General features: G+C 41.4%; 1 protein-coding gene and 1 long non-coding RNA gene across 8 annotated transcripts in view; both read right to left on the reverse strand.

Annotated features, from left to right (window-relative positions):
- Positions 1 to 17,605, reverse strand: part of ST3GAL6 (ST3 beta-galactoside alpha-2,3-sialyltransferase 6) — a 75,507-nt gene extending 57,902 nt beyond the window's left edge. For 4 of the 7 annotated variants that reach the window (XM_064496112.1, XM_064496115.1, XM_064496110.1 and 1 more), the window contains exon 1: positions 16,826 to 17,244. The gene's annotated coding sequence lies outside the window, so the exon portion shown is untranslated. The other 3 variants (XM_064496117.1, XM_064496114.1, XM_064496116.1) reach the window with 3 other exon arrangements.
- A 2,831-nt stretch (positions 17,606 to 20,436) lies between these two features.
- LOC105087743 (uncharacterized) overlaps positions 20,437 to 23,350 on the reverse strand; it is a 92,499-nt gene continuing 89,585 nt past the window's right edge. Inside the window, exons 11-12 of the long non-coding RNA XR_010384733.1 lie at positions 22,993 to 23,090; positions 20,437 to 22,111 (exon numbers count right to left, since the gene is read on the reverse strand). This is a non-coding gene — a long non-coding RNA (uncharacterized LOC105087743). The remainder of the gene's footprint in view (positions 22,112 to 22,992; positions 23,091 to 23,350) is intronic.

The following is a 23,350-nucleotide window of genomic DNA, read 5'->3' on the forward strand; positions in this document are numbered from 1 at the left end:
AAAAATATAGATTATGTATAATGAAACCACTTTGCTGTACATCTGAAAGTAACACTATAATCAACTACACTCAATAAAAAATAATTTTTTTTAAAAAATGAAGAATCTTATTTGGTAGGTCAGGGTGGAGCCTGAGAATCTGCATCTCTAGCAAGTTCCCAGGTGATGCCAATGTTGTGGATCAAGACTGTGGGTCTTGAGGGTCAAGGATGCAGCTTGATTTCAAGCATTGGAATGTTATTGAAACTAGTGTTTCCCAAAGTGCAGTCTGCTAACCATATGACTTCAAAAGTACTTGCCAACCCTGATTTGGGGGCAGATGGTTAATAAATAGGTTAAGTAGTTATTAGCAGAAATTTGCAAGCACACACCTTCAAATTTCCCCCCAAAAAGGTGTATCTTGGTATCTTCCAGTACACGCCTGGGTGATACTTTTGAGCAATATCTAATTTTGTGCAATCTTAAAGAATACATGTTGCACTTCCATAAAAAAAGGAAAAAATGGGTATTTTTACTCCAAGTTTGGCAAATAATTGATACCAAATAAATATGTTCTGATGAATGAAGGAATAAATGAATATATCTTCAGCATTTAAAAATGAAGTTATTTATGATTTCAGCACACTACAGTTAACAAGAGAGGTAGAATGAGGGAAAATATAGCTATAAAGTAATTTTTCCCAGTGATCTCTGTTACAAAATCATTTGTCTCCAAAGGTGGCAGGGGAAGACCCCCAAAGCTGCAATTTGTAGTTTTCTTTTTCAGTGCAGGGCTTTGTATTATTTTCCTAGCCCTGAAATTTCACCTCCCCACCACCCCATCTCAGTCATAAAAATTCCTTCAATGCTTTGAACGTCTGTTTCTCTCTTTCTCATATTTTGCACTGCTCCCTACTTACTAATAAATTCGTGCTTTCAATCAGTTCAAAATGCTACGTGATGCCTTTCCTGGAGAAATATGCTAATATCTAAACACAAAGACCTTCCTCAAATTTTCAAGTGTTCTTAGGTTTCTCTCCCAGAGTAAATAAACCCACCACGAAGAAGAAATCAGTTTCCTGTCTTTCCTCCCACTTTGTGAGTCCCCCTTCCAAAAGGTTTACTGTTTTGTAGTTTGCTTAAAAGTTATGAGTAACATTCCATCTGATTTACAAAACCCCTTTTTTTCAAGCTACTTATTACGTCAGTTTATTCTGAATGACCTAGTTTATTCTGCACCTTAAGAAGTCTCATTTGCTGTTTGTTAATTCCTCTTCTGCTATTCGTAAAAGAAAAAAGTGAGTTAGCTTGAGGGCAAACAATTAGATGAACAGATAACAAATCTTAGGATTCAAGTGTTGGAAATTTTCCTTCTTCCCACAGTAAATGAAAGAATGTGATGATGGTTATGTTACTATCCATCAGGTGATCCTCTGAAGTCAAATGACAAATATGAGGCAAATCTTAATTTGGGGTATCTTATAATTATTATTACAAATAAACTGATACATGTGCAATATGTATTCTTTTTATGAAATCACATAATCCTAGATTTACTTCCAAATACCAGCTAAATTAATCCTTTAGGCAAAGGGAGGCAATTCATTTCCTGACAAAATTAACTCTGAAAGTTTTTAATCCCTACTATAATTTTGTTGATTTAGTCAATAATTGTTTTCCCAAAGCCAGACCGTACTCTAGACACTGAAGATATAATGGTGAAGAAAAACAGTTTACCATTCAAGAGGCAGAAATTAGCAAGTAGTTGTCATTACTAGTAAGGAATACCGTTCAGTGCCATAACTATTTAGGTAATTATTAAATTACAACTGTGGTATGACCACAAAGTGACCCAGGCTGGGGAAGGATGGGGAGCTTCTCAGCAGAATTTGAGAGAACTCACAGACTACTCCTCTGAGAAGGAGTCAATCAGATGACATAAGGGTGGAAATGAAAAGCATCCCAGGCAGAGAAACATTTGCAAAGATTCTGAGGTGAGAATGTAAACAGTTCACTGGGAGAATTGGGGCTGCTGCTAAGAGGAGTGAGGATGAAAATAATGACAGTTAATCTCTGTTGAGTGCTACTACATGTACAGACTCAGAATCCTCACATCAGTGCTGACAGATGAGGAAACTGAGAGGCTTAGAGAAGTTAACTTGTCCAAGGCCTCAAAGAAGCTGGAAGGTGTCAAGCTGGGGTCTGGCCGAGGCGGGCTGCTGCCAGGCTCTCTTCTCTGGACCTGCAAGCCATCACAGCTTCCTGGGAGCCAGATCAGCTTAGAGCTCACCTCACGTTCAAGATTCATTCTATAAACTTTTGTTTTTCACAGAACGACATCGTGAAGCATGAATGTATTAGAACAGCTTCGGTCTCACTCCCCAGAGTCTTGATAAATATATGGTTCCTAGTTGGAACCCGTTTCACTAGGAAATATTACATGGGATCTTTTTGTTACAAAAACATTAAGAGAATTCCAAGCATTAATATAGCAAATGCCCAGGGACCCATTAAATAAAAGAACCATATCTTCTCAGGAATTTTCTAATAGAGATTTTTGTTCCCTCCCTACCCTCTTCCTCTTTTCGCAGAGGTAACAACTATCATGAATTTGTCTCCTTTTTATTCACACACATGTACACACACACACACACAAGCATTATCTGGTACATGACATTGTTTTAAGTGGTTTGATATTTACATAACAAATATATAATATTCTGAAATTGCATTTTTCACTCTACATTTCTGGTTTTGAGGTCCATCCATGTTGATACATAAAGGTCTGGTTCATTCCTTTCAAGTTTTGTAGCGTATTCTATCAGCCAAATACATCACAAACCCCTACCAGCAGACATTTAGGCTGTTTTCAGAGAATTACTAATCTAAATGTCATTTTGGAGCCAAAACTCTTTTTTTCCCCACAAATCTAGAAAAAGCAGTTTACTAAGATAGTGAATCTTACAGATTGCTAGAAATACTTATAAAATTGATCACTTTTAAACAGCCTTTTTTCTAAAACATAAACCTTGGATAATTCAAGTTGTATAAAAATACCTAGATATGTAAAATACTATGACTCTCTGAAAAGGGGAAGTTAATACTATTTTTAATTTATAAAGTATTTCAAACATTTCTAGTTCAAGTGAACCTATAACCATCCTGTTGAAAACAAAACACACTGAAGAAAGAATGGATGCAGAAAATAGTCTGTTTACAAGCACTTTCTTTTTCTGATAACCACACTGACTAGGCAGAAAAGTCACAAAGCATTGGAGCAAGGAGGGGAACAAACCAAAGGTTTCTCTGGAATGCTCTGTTCAGTGTTCCAGCCAGAAGATAATCTAAGGCACAACCCCCTAAAAAGATAACATTTCACTTCAGAATCAAAGGATCGGGACGCGCCTACTATGGCCCAGTCAATGCTGGATAAAGAGGATCATTAAGCAAAGCAATAAAATGTCCTGTTTTTTACCTTGAAGTGATTACACCTATAAACAGTGTGACTATAAACAATGGTCTATTTATACTAACGGAAATTTTTAGCTCAAGAGCATTGTAACAAGGTTTATTATCCAGTGTAAACTGAAGTCAAGTCTACCAATAGATGAAGACCTGTCTTTGGGATTCCTATACCTTTGACATTATTTTCTATAAAGAATAATTCGAGAAAACCACAAAAGGCAGATGTTTTAAAATATGGATCATTGTTTACTAACGGCTGCATTCTCTACACTATAAAATAACCTAGTCTAGAAAATGCAAAAGAAAATTCAAAAATGGGCATTCTCTTTGAAGGGAGGGGCAAGAAAATTCTCTTTTCTTAGTAGATTTCCAAAGAAGTGTACACCATCCCCATGAAGGTAAATAAAAAAAGAAATCAGGGTTTCCAATGAAAGAAGTAACTCCGGAGCTTTGGGGGGGTCACAACGGAGTCTGACTGTTCAGCCCTGTTTTCACAAACAATTAGCCAAATATTTTAGCACCTTCCATAGGCGAGTCAAGGTACCACTGCTTTTAGATCTCTGGTCTCCAACCTCAGAAATCCCTCTAGGTTTAGGAAAACCTACTCAGACTTCAGGAGACAGCTTTGAACTCAACTGAAATTTATCCTACCAGTAGGTCAGTGAAATAGCTGGCCAAGGAAATGGAGTGACTCTAACATCCATTTGTCCATCCATCCATCCAACACAGGTATGTGGTACCCACCCATCACAAGGCACAAGATCTCAGGGTACAAAGGACTATCAGAGCTGAGAGCACAGCTGTAAAGGCAAACCCATATAAACAAAGACAATTAAACATACCAAACATAACCTTCTGCCTCACTCTAACCTCTTAACTGCAGGTTCAAAGTGCACTATTTTATTATTTTTCAATTAAATGATGTTTATTATAGAGAATCCATATTATCCTAAAACATGCAACTTTTTTTTTTTTTTGCATTCCCCTTCAAAGGGCAAAATATATAGTATGAACAGCAGAACCTAGAAGTTGAAAGATTCTTAGCGAGGGAGTAAGAAATCACCAATAGACCAAGAACCAAAAGTGGAACTGCTTAACTTTTTGAAACTTCCCCATGTTTGTGATTTAATGTATGAAGACTTCCCCAGCAGTTAGTCACTAGCAGTAAGCAATGGCTTCTGCACAGAAAGGCAGGGGCAGTTAGGAGGCACGTCCACTCTGCAACCATGCTAGGCTATGGACAAACGAGGTGAAGGGACAATGACTGTGCAAAGAGCCTTTAAGACAAAAGCCACCAGCAAGTCCCTGGGTCCCGAAGCAAGGGTACAAAAGAGCACAGGAGGGACCTGTGTCTGTGCAGTTGCCCTGCTTCACAACAGTGCAGTCCTTATCAGTGCCCTAACACCAGAACCTCTGCCCTGAACAACAACTAGATCAGCTGTAAGGCAATCTAAAACCAATGCTTGGCCGAAGAAAGTAATCCATCATCTAATATGCTCTGCGTAGTTCCTTGTTACTAACTGAGGCCTAATTGTTGGGTTGCTTTTTGAGCTGAAGGCTTTACTTCCTGAAATGAGAACTGGTCTTTGATATGCCTAAGCACAGAAAAATGAAACCTTTATTTATAGCATGCTGTACTATGTGAAAATAGGGATTTCATTTCAAAAATAAAGTTCTTTTTTTTTTTTTTCTATCTAAGATGATTCTGGACCAGAAAAACCAGAGGAAACTAGACGGAGGATATGGGCCAGTCTGGGTCTTGGAAGATGGATTAAGGACACCTCAGCAGAGACCCAGATAGGTAACAGTGGGAAGGCAGAGAGGGCTGGTTTGCAAAGCCTGGTCTGGGTTATGTCAGGAAACCAAACTGGTTCAGTCTGAAAACACCAGTGAAGAGTAGAGTGAAGAAATAAAGAAAAAGCCATATAATAGTAATGAAATCGGTCTTCCTGTGGGGCACATCACAGACACAGAGCAAGCAGGGCAATCAGCAAGCCAGTCCAGACAGGAGCAGCTTGGACAGGGTGGAGCCAGGACCCTGACCCAGCTGCACTCGGGCTGCAGAGGGGAGGGGTCAGGGCACCAGGCCCTCCGCAAACCCTCTACACTCATTTCCCTGTGGCTGCAAGAACAAAGTGCCACAAACAGGGGGGCTCACAATAACAGAAGTATATTATCTCACTGTTCTGGAGGCTAGAGGTCCAAAATCCAAGTGTTGGCAGGGCCATGCTCCCCCTGGAACCTGCAGGGGAACATCGTTCCTTGCCTCTTTCTAGTTTCTGGTGGTTTGCTGGCACTCCTGGGCACTCCCTGGCTTGAAGATACAACACTCCAATCCTCCGTCTTCACACAGTGCTCTCTCCCCGTGTCTCTGTCTTCACACAGATGCTTCTTATAAGGACACCAGTCATATAGGACTAGTGGCCCACCCTGTTCCAGCATGGCTTCATCTTAACTAATTATACCTGTAATGACCCTGTTTCCAAATGAGGTCACTTTCTGCGGTACCGGCAGCTGAAACTTCAACACATCTTCTTAGGGAGACACAATTCAACCTATAACACCCTTCTGGGGATGCCCAGTCCCTGCCCTCAGCCAGAGGGTCACTGATGCTCTAGAGCCATTCAGAATACCTGGGTGCTAATTCAAGTTAAAGAGAAGTAGAAAAAAAGTTGCCCTATGGTGGTGAAAGTCAGAATGGCGGTTTCCTTTAAGGAGGGAGCAGTGGCTGGGGAGGAGGACACAGCGCGCTCCCGGAGGGCAGGGCCTGGAGGCAGGTCACGTGGGCATGTTCGCCGGGAGGAAACGTATGGAACCGTATTTATGTGGTTTGTGTACTCCTCTGTGTCTGATACACTTCCATAAGAACTTTACTTTAAATAACATTGGACAAAACGGAGCTGTCCAAGAAATAGAGGTGGGTTGTTTTTTTTTGGGGGGGGGGTAGTTTGCTGGACATACCTTTTTATTTAATTTAGCCTTTAGCTATATTCGGTTTTTTGGGGTTTTGTTTTTGTTTTTGTTTTTTCCGAGCAGATTCTAGTCTACTGGGTGAGCACAGGCCTAACGTCTCAGCTGGCTATTGGGGCAGGTTATATAGCATAGCCATTTCCAGTTTAACTAGAACGCTAGACATTTTGGCCAAGCGTGAACACACTTGGTAGAACCTCAGAAAGGGCCATTTTCTGGGAGAAGCCCCAACCCAAGTGTTAGCCACTTAGCCCTGCTGATTCAGACACTCGAGCGGTCGGTTTACCTGAGCTGTTCAATTGCTAGGAACTAGTGTATAAATGGAACTGCCAAAGTAATCCACTTATAATGAGAAAAATGTAACTGCCAAGGAGTATATATTTAAACTGGCAGATTGACAACTTCTCCAGGCAAATCCATGAGAGAAAGAAAGTTGTCTGACTGTAATAATTCTACCTAATAAAACTGAAAAATGGAAATAAAATAGATAAAATACAGGTGGATTGACCCCCACATTGTTCAAAGGCCAACTGAGTATATAAAAATGACAAATACAAATGAATAATAAGAGTAACATCAAGAAAACTAAATCTAAAGTTGAGCTGAGGTCTTTGGAATTGTTTCAGGATAATATAAAGGGGTGTTTTCCTAACTATGTGTTCAGAACAAGCACTGACATTATTACTACTGAGACTGCAAATTTTGTGGAAAGGAACTGAATATTCAAAGAATTTAAATACTAATCAATTTGGAATCAGCAATTCTACTTACAGAATTTTCTCTGAGGAAAAAGTAAATTAATGATGTGTAAAAATATTCATATATTAGATTATATTTATATCAGTTATTTATGTTTAAAAAAGAGAAAAAAAAGCAAAATTTCCAACAGCAGCAGTATGAATAAAAAATTATGGTATGTAAAATAAGCAAGAGTCATTAAAATCATATCACATCAAGGAAAAAAAAAAAAAAGAAAGTTGTTTGATAACCACAGGCTCATAGTAAGGGAGCGTTCTTCCCTCAGCAGTGCTGGAAATGTGGCAAGACACTTTTTGCCGTTGCCCTCTGTTTTCCTAGCCTCCTTGCAGACCTCTCCCACACATTCCATTTTCAGGCTAATTACAGATCAAGTTCCAGTGTTTTTTCTTTCACATCTAATTCTCCTCTGGGAATTTTAAGCTCTTGTGGTTAGGGTGTCTTGGGTCCTATTGCTTAATTTTTAAGCAAGAGAAATCAACACCAAAAGACAGAGTTAAAATATACCGAACACCACTCAGACTTAGTAGAAAACATATTTCTGGAATGAAAACACTTAAGATTTTTTAGAATTAGATATAATTCAGACATTTAACATCCGATATTGCATCAGCTCTGAATAATATACTGCTATATAAAAAACTGTCTTACAGATGGGAGTGGAAAGGAGAGGGGGGAACAAGAGTCGAGAGGGGAAGGAAGCCAAAACTTAATTGCAATGCAAACATAGAAATAAAAATCAATTATTGATCAAATTTTACATACAAATTATCAAGCATATAATTTTATGAAGCTGTAGCTTTCTTGGGTGCGAAATGTATTAGGGAGCCACTTAGTTTCAAGGTGGTAATTTGTAGTGGTCCTCTTGATGGTTCTCCCGGGGTGTCTCTGTCCTACTGAAGCCCATTTCTACTCTCAAATTTCATACAGAAAGCCATGCTTCAGAAGTCTCAAATGATACTTCACAAATTTCTATCTTTCAAACACTAAGGTTATTAAAAATGAGAGCACTAACATCAATTACACATTACCATTAACTAATGTTTTCATCATTTCCTATGAAAACAGCAAGTGGAAGAGATGTATTCTATGTCACATGCAAAATCCAAGTCCACGTTAGAAGCAACGTGCAGAACTTGATTGGTGTAAACTGTCCATATAGACCTGAAGCCCAAGTATACATCCTTCTAGGGCGATGTAACCATATAGGCCACAGATCTGAGTCTTATTCTCTCCTGCATCATCTCCCCCAACACTTAACTTCGAACATTATGCCCTATGAGCACCCAGTTTTGCAGAGTTCTCTGTCATACTCAACACTGTTTCATGCTTCAGTGCCTTTGATCATGCTGTTCCTGCTGCCTGGAGTGTCCCTTCCCATTCTTCCCCCTCCCCGCCATAAACTGGAATCATCTACTGGGATTCTGCTCTTTTTTTTTCCCTCACCCTGCATTTGGATGAGGATAGAGGAGCTTCTAAGAAGGCAAAATGGGCAAAGCTGTTCCAAGAATACTGATAATTATAAAAAAGAATGTGTATATATACACACACACACATATAACTGGATCACTATGCCATACACCAGAAACTAATAACATTGTAAATCAACTATACTTCACTAAAAAAATGAAAGCAAAGAATATATTGTACAACACAGGGAATATAGCCAATATTTTATAATAACTATAGATGGAGCATAAGCTTTAAAATTATGACTCACCATGTTGTACACCTGAAACTTATGTAATATTCTACATCCACTATATCTCAATAAAAATAAATTAAAATGCAAACTAAAAAATACAGATAACTATATCATATTTTTTAAACTATAGAAAAAAAGACAAACATGTTAATTTTTTTAATGGATATCTGATGAGAGTAGTTTTTACTTCTTAACGCTAGTTTATTCTGAAAAACTCATAGTGCTATTCAACCAACAGATTTTCATCCCCCGAACTCCACCTGGAGCCCATGTGTGCACACAGATGCACACACTTACATATGTGCACACACACACACTGCACCTCTCCACTGTATGTCCATGGACCCCCTATATTATAAATAGCACCATGTCTGGTACATGATAAATGCCCAAATACTTGTTGCTGTTCACTGAAAAATAATTAAAGAACTACAACAACATGGGTAGATTAATAGACTCCAAAGTGAAGTCAGGTGCTAAGAGGAAGCAGACTGGGGAAAAGATCAGAACTAGAGAAGGTCAAACAGAAAGGCCTTTCTGGAGAAAGTCCATGCTGAACAATTTGAGGAAGAACAGTTATAATGATAGAGTTATAATAGTAGTGTCAAGTAACATAGATTAAATGTTTGATATTTGTCAGGCACTATGCTGAACTATTTAAGTGGGTTTTCTTTTTAATTACCATAACTGTGATGTGAACATTATTTCAAGTTCATAGATAACGAAAGTGATGCTCAGAAATGTAAGGCATTTTGTTTAGAGTTGTGCAGTCATTAGCCCTGAAGGTGAAAAAAGGTTACAGTCTGGCCTGATGGGGGAGTGTGGAATGAAGGAAAACAGCGCTGAGTGTCAGAGGAACATGGCGAGTTACAGAGACCACAGGTTCAACCGGAGGGCGAAAAGAAAGTCAGCAACGCAGGATGGCAGAAAACTTCAAAGGGCCGTGGGAGAAATTCTCCGGATTTCTGAGCAGAAAAAAGTTTCCGTAATGAAAACCACGCTTGAGGAATGTTATTATGAAAGGTGTGTGGACAGGAGTATTGGTGATCATAGATGGAGAACTTGGGTAGAAGCTTTTTATAATAATATAATTATATTACCTATGGTTAAAGCAGAAGAGCCCCACCCACCAACTCTGCAAAAATAGTGGGGTTTTTTGGCCTTTGTTTATTGGTTTTTTGCAGTGGGAGGGTCAGACTTTTCCTCCAAAAAAATCAGGGCCTGGAAAACATTTACAGGTCCTTCATGATGAGAAATTACACATATCGCTAACATCCTGCTTATGAAAAAAAATCCAATTATTTCTAATTTAATTGTAGCATAGCTGGGATGAAACAAGAGTGATTAGCTAACTCACTTTGACATTGACCTGAAATATTGGCTCCAAGTATCAGAAGTGTCTTGACGGTGGTGTTCTTTATCTCACAACGATCATTCACATTGACAACAGAAAGTCCCTTTAACTTTCAGAGTCTGTCAATTAAATAAGGTTATATAAATTAGCTGCTGTTGCTTACAAGCAGTTGAAAAATCAGTGGAGATGCCTGGATTGTCATCTCATTGCTCTCATCTAAATGCAACTGGATAACCCATTTTCCATTTTTTAAGTGCAGTTTTATAATTTTATATTATCTCTGTTATATTATAATAATAATTATATATAATCTATATATTATATTATAATCTATATTTATATAATATATATTATATATTATAATCTATATTTATATAATATATATTATATATTATAATCTATATTTTCTATATTATCTATATTTTTATTAAGTTTTTATTATTCATGAAAAGAAGTCAGGGAATTTTTTAAAATCTCTGATCTCTTAGTCTTTGGCTCTATGCTGAGCATAGAAAATATACAAATTCCCTTCTCTTTGCTTCCTCTATCCCTTGATACATGAAGGACTCTCAAATCCTAAAGGGCGGCACAGGTTTTAATAAAAGCAGTTTATTTTATTTCATTTATTATATTTTATATTGTATTACTTTTTAAACTATTTTATACTTTATTTTGTTATTTCAATAAAAGGAGCACCTTCTATGGTGCTGGCCTAAATATCTGCAATAGAATATTTCCTAAGAAGAAAACCAGCAAACCGTCAGAAGCTATGAGCAGATAACCTCTCTGAGGACTAGAATCGGATGCAGTGGAAGGAGGGTGACCCCGTAAAATCAGCTCAGAGACAAGAGGCTGTATTTATATGGCATCACATCCTTGAGGGACAGGAAAAAACAAATCTAAAAGGTAGACTCTTTCAATATTCAGAATTTTTAAATTATGTATATGCCCCCTGACAACATCATTCTTTGTAAGAAACTTTGTCACTCAGAGTCCCAGCAAGAGCTCACAACCGGGCCTCTCCCACTGCGCTCTGCCAGGCAGGAACCCCTCCCAGCTCTGGCGAGCTTGATGAGGAGAGCTTTCTATTTCCAGGGCATTTGTTTATGTCTCCAGCTAGGTTAAATGATACCCAATAGAAATCTAAGAAATATCATAACAAGCCCTGGAACTTAAGCAGTGCAAATCTCTGCCTATGAAAGGGCATGAAATCATGGATGTGAGACACTGTGCTATTAAGTGATTTTGTTATCCACATTCTTGGCACACTTATTTCCTCAGTAACGTAACCACAAACCTGACTAACCCAACTCGAATTATCATACATTATGAATTATGAAGCTGTCCTAAAAGTTTACTGTACGTGAAAACAAATTTGAGAATATTTTCTCATATCCTGATCTGATAACATTCACATACTAGTCTCTTATCTGTCAGCATAAGAACACTATATTATTTTCTAAAAGAAAAAAAAAAAAAACACTTCAAAACCAGAAGGGTTTTAATTAATATAGACAAATCTACAGTAATGAGTTCACCTTTCACCTGTCTTCTCCAATGGGCACATTTTTTGAGATGACAAACTGATAATCTTAAGAGCTATAAAGATGAATCCTAACAGCTATAAAGAAGTTACAATTGAGCTAAGATATTTACATTGTGAGTTAATTCATGAACCCTGGTCAGGCCATTTGGCAAATGTCTGCTCTATCTATAATGTTCTGGACACTACACCAGATACCAAGGACACGGGGTGAGCAAGACAAGACATCATCATTGCCCTCTCAAATAGAAACTTGTTCCAGATTTAATGCCACGACATCAATCAGAAAAAAGAAAAAAAAAAAAAACAAAAAGTTCAAAGTGAGCTGTTAAGTTATATACATTAGTTAAGTATGTATGTTCATAAATAAGCAGGGCATCTGGCTAAAGAATCTCAAAAACAATTTTCTCTCTGAAGTACATACTAAGTTTCCCCCAAGAGTTATAAATTGTAATCTAGGAATCAAAAGTTGGCTGATAAAATGCTTCTATTCCTTTCTGATAAACCAGTGCGACTAGGAGATACTAACTTGGACATAAACTTTCATGATTTAAGTGCTATTCTAGGACTGCCAAGATCATGTACAAAGAACAATAGAAATGAAAGTTCTAAGGCACAGAATAGTGCCTTGACAACTATTACAGAGTCCTGCACATTTCCCCTGAAACTGGACCTCCCATAACAGACTGCATAGCCTGTGGGAAGGGGAGCTCAGGAAAAGGCAAGACCTTCCCATTATTCAGAATCTCCCCTCCTGGGACATCACTGTCTAGCAAAAGATACCAACTGTGATTGATTTGACTAGATAATTAATTTTTAGGATCTACTTTTGGATGTGACCAGCCAACCTAGAGACTTAGAGACAGAGACTCAGTCTGGAGAGCGGTGGAGATGTCAAAGCCAGTGATGGAGAGTTCCATGCATGAAGGTGAAACTGAGTGAGTATATGGATTTATTTCAGAGGATAAGAGGACCCCTGTCCAGGGTTCTCTGAGCTCTGCCTCTCCATGTGGATATGCCTGTGCCCTGGTCTAGGGCAAAGAAATCAGTGACGGCCAATTAACAGGGAGAATAAAAACAAACTGAGAGTGAAAATACACATGTGTACATGTGTGTCTATAAGACAAACGGGAAACCCCATCACCCACCCAGGTGAAGACTGAGTCTCTAATTTAGAATTTCCAGTGGCATCCTACTCTTTGAAAACACAATTCAAACTCCTGTCTAAGATTGGAAGGCTTCACATAAGCTGTCTTCTGCCTACCTCACTGACTTCATCTCCTATCTTTTCCCCTTTTACATCTCCATGTGCAAGTTCTTCAAACACTCCAAATTCATTCATGCCCCAGGGCCTTTGCAGGTGCTGTTCCTCTGCCTAGAATTCTCTTCCTTCTGCTCTCCCCTTGAATGGCTCCTTATCATTCACATCTCACTTCAAATATCCTCTCCTCAGAGGAGCTCTCTGACTGCTCTAAATTAGCTTCCATCACCCCCTGCACACTGCATTGTCTTTGTAACACTCATTCTATCTGAAAAAATTTTTTTCATTTATTTGTAACCGGTTTATTAAGTCTATTTCCCACAAAAAAAAAAAGCTCTATAAGAGTGGGGGCTTCATCTGTTTTGCTCAATGCTGCACCCCCATGCCTAGCACCCAGGATGTCTCCCGTTCCACGGGGGGTACTCAGTAAATACTGCTTGACTCTCCAGTCCTCCCTTATAGATGGCAGGAGAAAGTCACTGAAGAGCCATTGCAAAACCACTGTCTGCTCCCTGTTGCCTGGTCTGAGTGCAGGGACCACCACCCAGAGCCATACCAGCCCTGGATCTGCTTCCCCAGCCTAGGAAGGTGAGAGAAACCTGCCTCCCTTGGAGGAATCTCCGGCTTCCTTGCCACCTCTTCCCCTGGAGGCTTATTCCCTCAGCTTCTACAGACCTTTCCAGTCCCAACCAGATAAAAACTAAATCAATATTGAAAGAGTTCGTCAAAACCCAGTATTACTACAAGCTACTGAAGGAGACAATGTCATTGGCACCCTATGTCTCAGATGTACGGAGGGAAAAGGGACCCTTTTCACTCAGCTTTTCAGTGTTTAGGATAAGAAAATCCTTATCTAAGGGTTGGGCACTTTCCTTCCCCTCTTTCCCAATGGTCCTGGAAGAGGAAAGGCCCTGGTCAGATGCAGAAGGCTGTGGCAGGAAACAGTAAGTGGGCCATACCTCCCTGGATAACCAAAAGCTCTTTAAAAAAAGATCCATGGATGTGGAAAAGAGACTCAGATCCTACTGCCCTTTACTCTCTTTTACCTTCATAACTTCAACTCCAGAATCTCACCCCTATGGCAGCCAAGTTCTTGACCAAGTTTTGACACTCCCACTGATTCAGTACCGGGGAGTTATTGTCAGGGGAAAGAACACTGGCTAACCTATCACACTGAGGGCACTGAGCTCCTGACACCCTGATAAGAAACCACAATGACAGTTTTCTACTGGAACACCATAACATCCAATGCATACACCCTACTCCACACCTTAAGCTCACCCTAAATTAAATACTTTTTATTTTCAATCTGTCAGAATTCAATTGGAAATTGCAGTGTGTGCTGTCATCCACTGTAGTTGGGATAAATAGGAGAGGTTCACTTCAACTGTGAGGGTGGGGATGTAGATCTGGGAATACATCTTCCCAGCATGAAGGATGAGTAGGAATTTCTTTGAAAACATATTCAGAGTGAAACAAACTCTCAGAACATAAGCCATAACATGACGTCATGAATTTGGCCAGACACAGCACATCTAAGGGGCATGTCAAAGATGTAGAGAAGATAAAAGATAACTAATTGGTGAAAGTCTGAAGCTGTCAGAAGGAAAGACAAAGTTTGCAGAGCACCTGCTCAAGAAGGCCAGTCTGAGAGGTAAATTCTGATCAGGTGATATATAACCGAAGTGTGTGCAATTGTCTGGAATGGTGTAAGGCAGTGGTGAAGTGACCTTCCTGTGATCCATTCTAAGTCCCTTAACCTCGGGTAGTCTCAGTTTTTTTTAAACTATAAAATCACATTAAACATTCCTGTCTCATAGGGCTGTTGGGAAAACAGGATATGGGAACCCACGGGGAATCACAGTGGGTGCCACCTGAGTTTTGTGCATGCCTCACCTTGATAAGCATCACCTGGAAGGCATGTGAAACAAATCTCTGGTCCCCAATCTAGATGGAATCATAAATCCACAGAAGCCAGGTGGTAACCTGCATGGTTAGCAGATAATGCTTATCAGAGAAATATCGGAAATACGGTATTGTTTCACTTCTCTCCCAGGATATCCCACATGATATGGAACACAAAAACATCTCCAACAGAAGAAAAGAGCTGCCACTAATTTCCGGAGGGAGAAAACAGGAAAATTGCAATTTCCACAAAAGACTGATTTTTTTTTTTAAATGGTATGTCTCTTAATGGCATTCTTCTGCCAGTACTGTCTATTCTCTTCTGAGCCCACAGATCTGTACTGATTTGGGGGCATAAAAAATTATTTCCAACAAATCTACTGAAAAATAGTCAAAAAAGCAGTCTTGTTTTATTGCGCCATAATAAACATGGTACAATATGAGATGATGGTAAAAATATTGCTCAAGAGAAGCCCCATTAGGCAACCAGTGAAGACCTTCCCTCCCCCTCCACAATTAAGGACAGCTTTGGTAGCCGGAACAGGAAAATACAGTTTCTAGAAAAGTTCTCTCCTTATAAACCAGTTTCCATTATCTAAAGTGTCTCCCAGGTCAATAGGCTTATTCAGAGAGGACAAACTAGATAACAATCTAACGGTGGCTCTTTTGCAGATCTTGGTATTAAAAGCAGCTGTCGGTGAGACGAAAAGGAAGAGAAGGAAGGGAAAACAAATCCATTTACAAATGTCAGATCAGCATGCTTTCAAACGGAAAACAACCCGGTAGCCTGACCAGATCTTCTCACATGTTTAACAACTCCATGTAAAAAGAGAGTTCCATGGTCTGCAGCTGGGAGAGAAAGTTTGAAGACCAGAAAGGCAAATACCCAAACTAGCCTCGTAAAGGAGGCTCTCACACCTGAAGATTAGTGTGAACGTTGGTGTGAAAGGCCAGAGGGCGAGGAGTTTCTGGCAGAAATGTAGTTTCCTTAACTACCTACCTAATTACAGCTGGGACGGCATTCGTCTTACAGCAATGTGACTTTTTGATTCTAGAGTCTGCTGCTTATGTCGTTTCTAACATGCTGGCATTCAAGATGTCATTCTTATCCCCACTTCCAAGCATCGTTTTAAAAAACATTATCTCTGAACAGCAGCTACTCTACGCCCGTCCCCAACCTCTCCCCCTCTTCTACTGAAGACCCCCCCCCCAAAATGTGCTTTGGGTTTGTTTTTAGTTTCTGAAAATCGCTTTTTATAGATATTCTAAGCCAAAATAACAGCACACAAGGGACTGGGATCTTGAGAGTTCTGGAACAATCAGCCTCAAAACCACAAGTTTCTTCTCCCCTTTCTTGAAAACTAACGGCAGCCCAGGCACTGCAATTTTCTCACCGCCGCCCTTTTCCCCCAAACCGCCTTGGGGCTGGTTTTGTTAGGTCCAGTTCCACCGTGGCGGGAAAAACGGTGCCTCGGAAGTTTTTGTAAGGTAAAAGAAGAGAACCTTCCAGACCTCTTACCCCTGCTAGCGTACAGACCCTTTTACAAGAAAACAATAGTGAGTGAGGAGCCCGCCACCCGCGTCGGCCTCTCCAGCGCCCGAACGCCTGGCGCCCCTCGCGTCCTTCCCCGGCGAGCATCGGGTTCCGAGCGCCCCAGTGCTCCACTGCGCCCCCGGTGCTCCCCACCCCGTAAACCCAGGGGTCACGGAGTTGCCCCCCGCAGCTCCCGGGGTCGGGAGGATGCGTGCAGAGGCAGTGAGCTCAGCGCGCCTCCCCCGCCCTTGACCCTGAGCCTCAGCGGCTGCACCGCCCGAGGGTCTCCCCGCACCCCCAACCTCCCTCCCCTCGGCGACGCAAACCCGCAGCCAAGAGGGCGGGGGAGTTACCCGCCGAGGCCCTGGCGTGAAGACCGCAGGAGGGTGCCGGGTTCCGCGGCCGGGGGCCCGCCGCTCTCCGCTCTTCCGCCGCCCTTCGCTCCAGTCCACTGCTGCCTCTCCCGCGGCGCCTGCAGCATCGGGCCGCCGAAGCCCTCGGCCGGCGGAAACCGGAGGAAGGTGGCGCAGGCGGAATGCAGTCTCCTCGGACCTAGCGGGGCAGCCGGGAAGGGCTCAGCGCCGCCCGGAGTCCGCCGCGCCCGCCGCGCGCGGGTCCCGATTCCGGGCGAAAGCGCCGAGCGCCTCCGGAGCCGCGGGGAAGCTCCTCCTGCTCGGCGGCTGGCGGGGGCTGCGTGATGACCGCGGCCGCCCCCAAGTTCGCGGAGGAAGATGCAATGCGGCGGGAGGCAGTGGGGCTCTCCGTTCCCCGGGTAGCAGCCGAGCCCCTACCTTTCGGGCTGGGCGGACACCAGCCGCGCGCCCTCTCCGGGCGTCCCGGATAGGAAAATCACCACGAAGGGAGGGCCGGGGAAAAGCGGCGGGTGGCTTCGGGACAAGGTAGGAGGATCAAGTTCCCCAGCCAAGAAGACACTCCCATCCCGCCCTGGTTAGTTTGAGCTGCAGGGGCGAAAGTGAGGGGCGGCTCGGGTGCTTCGCCTCCCCGCCGGGCAGGCAGGCGGCAGAAGTAAACACTTTTGCTCTGCGCATCGGGGACTTCTGTGACTCGAGGCGGGGCAGGCGGTTTGGTCCTTAGTAGAAAGAGTAGGGGCTGTTCAGACACCGGAATTCCTGGGCTCTGCCCTTCAAGGACTAACGTGTTAGGGCTTTTCATCTTTTGGAGGAGAAGTTACTGTAGGGAGAAGAACGAAGGTGAGACATGCATTTCCTTTTCTTCAGGAAGTGGGTCTCCCTTGAGAAAAGCGTGTATTAAAAATGTCTTCATACTTGGATGGCTGTGAATACTTTTTAAATTTCAGTGTTTGTGAAATAATTCATTGTCTAACAGCATTAATAACTCCAGACTTTGGCACTAAGCACCATGATCGCGTGCCATCAGATGACCCTGGGGAGAAGAGCCACAGACCTGGGTACTGTTCAAAGTGAGCAGCGGGTCGAGCACTAAGGAAGTCCTCTATCTGTGAAGACTTGCTGATATTTGCATTAATTTTAACAACAGCCCTAGGAGGCAGCACTTGTTATTCTCCCAGTTCTACTAATCAGAAAACCCAGAGGGTTCAGAAAATTCTTGTCCGTTTCTACAAATTGCCTTTGAAGTAACCCACACGAATTTTGTAATTTTAAAGGTGATTGCTGAGACATCAGAGTAGTGAAAGATGTTCCCGGTATTTGTCCATCTAGGCCCATTTTTCTTGAGGTTACTCTGCCCTTTTAGGTTTTCTGGAGTTTCTTCTTACCCTTCTCTTGTTCACATTCTTCAGAATTAAAGTAGTGTTAAATCTCCTCCACCCTGGCTTCCCTAGGATTTTTAGATCTGCAAAGTTATGTGTTAAGGGGAGAGGCCATCTGCTGTTCCTAGGTGACATTTGTGCTTCTTATTCAGTAGTGGCCAAAAAAGGCACTGTCCACCGAAGCCTACTTCAAAGTCCACCTCCTCCACTGGCCTGCTTTGTGACCTTGAGCAAGTGACTCAGTGTACTTCCTTTTGGTCACCTTGAAAGTGAGATAATACAACCTATTTTCAGAGATTGTTAGGAGGGTTAGAAGAGACAATGACATAAAGAATTCTTGGCACAGTGCTTATCACAAAAACCATCAATTCAGGAAGTAAGAATATGAACTACCAGTCACTGTCCACCATGAGTCAGCTACCCTCCATATGTCATATCTGTTCTTCGTATTTATCCTGTGAGCCAGAGTAATCTCATCCTAGGAATTACAAAATGGAGTCAGGAGGTTAAGTAATGCTCCCAAAGTCATACAAGATCTATTTTTGAACTGTGATTCAAATGAATGTGCCTGGAACCAAAACCAGTTTTCTTCCCAGGAACTTACCAGTATGTAACTATCTGGGGCAGGGGCTTTTGACCTGTGAAACGTTATTAAAAAAAAAAAAACAAACAACACAGGATACATTATTGCATGGACACATGATCGCAACTATGTAAAAGTTTTGAATTCTTGTAGAAGGTGATAAAGAATTAAACAGGGTGGTAGGTTTATAAATTTGTAGACCTCTCTGGGATAGTGATTTTGGTAATTTGACCAGTGGTGGGGGCGGGGGATGTTTTCACAATGTAAATATATTTAACTCAGCTTTTGTGTAGATTCATTCTAATGAGGTGGGAGAGGAAGGGCCAGGAAGTAGGAGAGGGCTATTGGAACATGCAGGGTCCTTTAAAGGCCCCTGAAAACATAATATTTAGGCAGTGTACATATAGGACTGGCTCTGTTTGCTAGGTTTGTTTTTTTGATTATGGATGGTGCAATCTCTTTGAATTAGAATGACATTTTTCATGGGCTGTGTCCTCTGTGTATGCAGGGACAGGTGAGAGTCAGGCTCTCCACACTACCCTGGGGTGCCATTCAGCACCCATAGGCTCATAGTCTAGAGTAAGGTTAAAGAAAGTAGTATTTCTTACTCATCCCAGTGTAGGGCTTGCCTTCCCATTCTCATGCCCTGTCACAAGTACAAGCTTTCTTGGCATGATAGATGTAGGACTGTCTACAGCATGCAGAGGAGACCTCCTTGTAGGGGCATGCTCTCAGCAGGTCACATCAGATCACAGTAGATGAACTGCAGGACTGGAGACACCTTCAAGGTGATGAGAGGCCACTTTCACACAATATCCCCTTATAAGTTACTAATAAAAAGGAGTTTACTTAACATTCTCAAGGCTTAGGTTGTTCAGTTTTAAACAATATCTGGCTCAAGACTTAGCTTTACCAAGCTAATCCTTTTTGCACACAGTCCTTCCTCCATCTCTGGGAAAGATCCTGCCAGCCCCAGCTTCTAGCTGTCTTGGGGTTTCATCTCCTGTTAGCAATTGTTTAAAGTACATGTGCCTCTCAAAAATAATAAGCCAGTATGTAAGGAGTCTAAATCCTGACATAGAGCTATGACTCTGCCTACAGTGTGGAGAAACGTTCTTCTAAGCAGAACCCTAACTTCTCCAATGTCTCCAGTTTAGAGCAGTCTCTGATTATATATTTGCACATGTAAATAACCACTGTGTTGATTTCTCCAGTATTGTGAGAGAGAATAAAGAAGGAATTCAGGTCTACCAGAAAGCTTATTTGCCGTTTAGTAAAAAGGAGTCTCTCTTTATTCTATTAGTCCTGTTGAGGTTTCAGAAGTCTTAGTGTCCCAGTAGTTCTCAGGAACTGCTTTTACTCTCCTTCCACAAGCTGGAAGGTGAGGGGAGGTGGGAGGGTGGAGCTGGGATTCAGCGTGTTCTAAGCACATGAACATGTGAAATACCTCGATGGTAGAAGCCATAATTCAGACAACTGATGGAAAACAACTGCAATATTATTTAGAAGGGTTAATATGCAGAATATTTAAAGAATTCCTATATATATAAAAAAAGACAACCCTTTTAAAAATAGGACACAGGCCAGAAGCAAGCAATTTACAGAAGAAATACAAATAGTTCACAAACATGTGCAAAAATTTTAGTGTCTTTTTAATCATCACATTGTGTAAGGAAATGGAGACAACAAGGAGAAATCAGATTGGCAAAAACTAAAAAGATTAATGAGATTAGTGAGTTTCCATCAAAGGTGACAAGGAAACTGCAAGGAAGTGTAAAGAACTTTCTTTTTTGAAGGCAATTTGGTGATTGTTATCAAATGTAAAAGGTTGTGTTGGATTTGAATTTCAAAACCCTAATTAAAGTTCCTTAACTTTCCTCCCCCAAAGACAGTTTGGTCCCCAGCCAAGTGACCTAGGAGAGAGGACCTGGAGGGAAAGGACTGAGATTCTAAGCTGACTCCTCATTACCCCGTGAACAAAGAGGGCAGCCCTTCTGGTTGCTGCACAGACAGAAGGACGCCCCCTGGAGTTTAAGGGGGCTGTCTGCAAAACTGCTGCATCCCAAGCCGCTTGCTCAGAACTCTCATTCAATCCTGAGATGTGCTAGAAGCCTTGGACCACTGCCCCGGCTGCCATGCCCCATCTCAGGAGAGGAGGGAGATGTCCCCGCCTCCCCTTCTATCTGTGGAGATGCTCTCCTAACTTCTAGTCCCGTGACTGATCATTCTGTCAGAATATGCAGGTAACAGTACTCACTTAGCCCATTAATTTTACTTAACAGTTTTAGCTAACACCTTTCTCTCATCTTAGCTGGTTACAGAGCTGACCTTATGCTATTTCACGTCATGAGAGTGTTGTTCTAAGATGGATAAAGTGGAATTGTGGGCATAGGTGAGATAGGAGGGAAGGGAGCATTTAAAGGAATGACACAGCAGTTAACACCAAGATGGTGAAAGATTCAACTCCCAGTAGACCTTGAGGCCCAAGACGGCAGGAGATTTGACTTTCAGGAGACCCTTGTTGTAATATACCCTTGTTGTACCCTTGTTGTAATATATATATATATATATTATACATACTATATACATACTAAATGGCACTTGCCCAGGTGCCATGACACCTCCCAGGCTGGCCATAGAAGGTCCAAAAGTAGGTGGTGGCCCAGTTCCTGGGAATCCCAGCCCCTCCCCCAAAGTAGTTGGAATAGTCCTCTCACTTGTTAGCTTATGAATTAACTGAGCTCATATAAACTAACAACCCCCGCACCTCATGGCCAAGGCTGCTCTCCCTTCTAAGTGAGATGGCCTGCACTCTGTCTATGGAGTGTGTGCCTACTTTTACTTTAAACTAAATACCCACCCCCATGCCTCTTGGCCTTTCTAGCCTTCTGGGATAAACTAAACTCAGTCAATGGAGTTTGCATCTCTCTGAATAAATCAACTTTTACTCAAGTACACCTTGCTCTAGAATTCTTTCCTGTGCAAAGCCAAGGCCCCTCACTTGGCAGGGCATGTCCCAGGCACTCACCTGAGACCTGGGACACGGCCATCCTCTCACACCCCATTTTTCCTGTACCATAGGATATGTGAACCTGTACTCAAATAATTTACTGCTTTATATTTCATGTTCAGAAATGCATGCTTAAAAAAAAACTATGCTCCACTGGATTCCTGAAGCACAGTGCAAAGTGGAGTCATTACAGTGGGCTGAGAGTGGCACAAAGGCTTCTCTGCAGTTCCAAACTCCAGTCTGCTGTAAATGCGTGTATCGTTCAAACCAGCAATTCCATTTTCTAGGACTCCATCCTGTAGAAATAATTATGTAGAAACCCAAGAATGTGTATAGGGATGGTCACAGCAGCATTGTTTGTAATGTTTAAAAACAGGAAAATAATGCCCACAAAGAGAAGGTGACTAATTAGATTATGGTATATCCTAGTAAAGAATGAGCTATTGCAAAGCTATGATAAATGTGCACATACATGCACTAATGTGATGGCAGCTACAGTATATTGGCTTTAGAAGTTCTACATCCAGAAAGCACATTCTGTGTGTGTGATTCATTTATATTAAGCAGAAGAGTAAAGGACTAATGATATGTGTGTGTATATATTTGTGAATGTGAGAAAAGTTCTGAAGGCTACATACCAAAATGTTGACAGAGATTTCTTCTAGAATTATAAAGCAAAGAGGGGAAGGGAGGGAGGGCTTTTGCTGTTTACTCTAAATGTTTTTAGTAAAGTGGCTTTTCCCAAATAAACTCACTTTTTTGCTGGTAAAATAACTGGCTATTACATTATTAAAGCTGACAACTCAAGTGTGACCTCCTATTTATTATACCCCTGCTAGGTGCTAGGTGATTTTATAGATTGTATTTTTTATTATACACAGCAACACTGTGAGCTAAATATCACTATTTCCATTTTTCAGATGCAGAATTGAAAACTCAGAGAAATTACATAATTTGCCCAAGGGCCCAGAAATAATATGTATCAAATTTAGGATGTGAACCCAGATTAAACGCTTCACACCCATGACATCGTGCCTTTCTAGTCAAGAGATGAAGGACATGGGAAAATTAATAGCTATTTATGCTAGAGTGTGATATTTTGGGAAAACACAACCATGGTTAATTGTGTAAAGGCAGAATTAGCCTTTTGCACGTGGGTATCAAGATGTTAACTTACGTGGAATTGCAGTCATTTCCAGTTCCCATTGTTCTTGCTCCAGTTCCCCCAAACCAGAATGTTTTCTCCAGGGTTACATAGAAGGTAAATTACTCTGACTATAACTCAATTAAAAAAAAAAAAAAAAAGAAAGAAAGGTAAATTACTGAAACCTTTCTTCAGATCCCTAGTCATAATCCCTCCTGGCTGAGTCTGCCCTCTTTCACACCTGAACTCCCTTGGGGAGACATCCCATTTTAAAGGTAATTATAGTAGCAGAAGTAGTGGCATCAGAGTAGTTGTAATGGCATCGGGACCATCACACAGAAAACATGCTCAGCAGCTTCTCAGGAGCAGACAAATCCATTACTTCAGTTCT

Source organism: Camelus dromedarius, chromosome 2, assembly GCF_036321535.1.
Source record: "Camelus dromedarius isolate mCamDro1 chromosome 2, mCamDro1.pat, whole genome shotgun sequence".
NCBI classification, from domain to species: Eukaryota; Metazoa; Chordata; class Mammalia; order Artiodactyla; family Camelidae; genus Camelus; species Camelus dromedarius.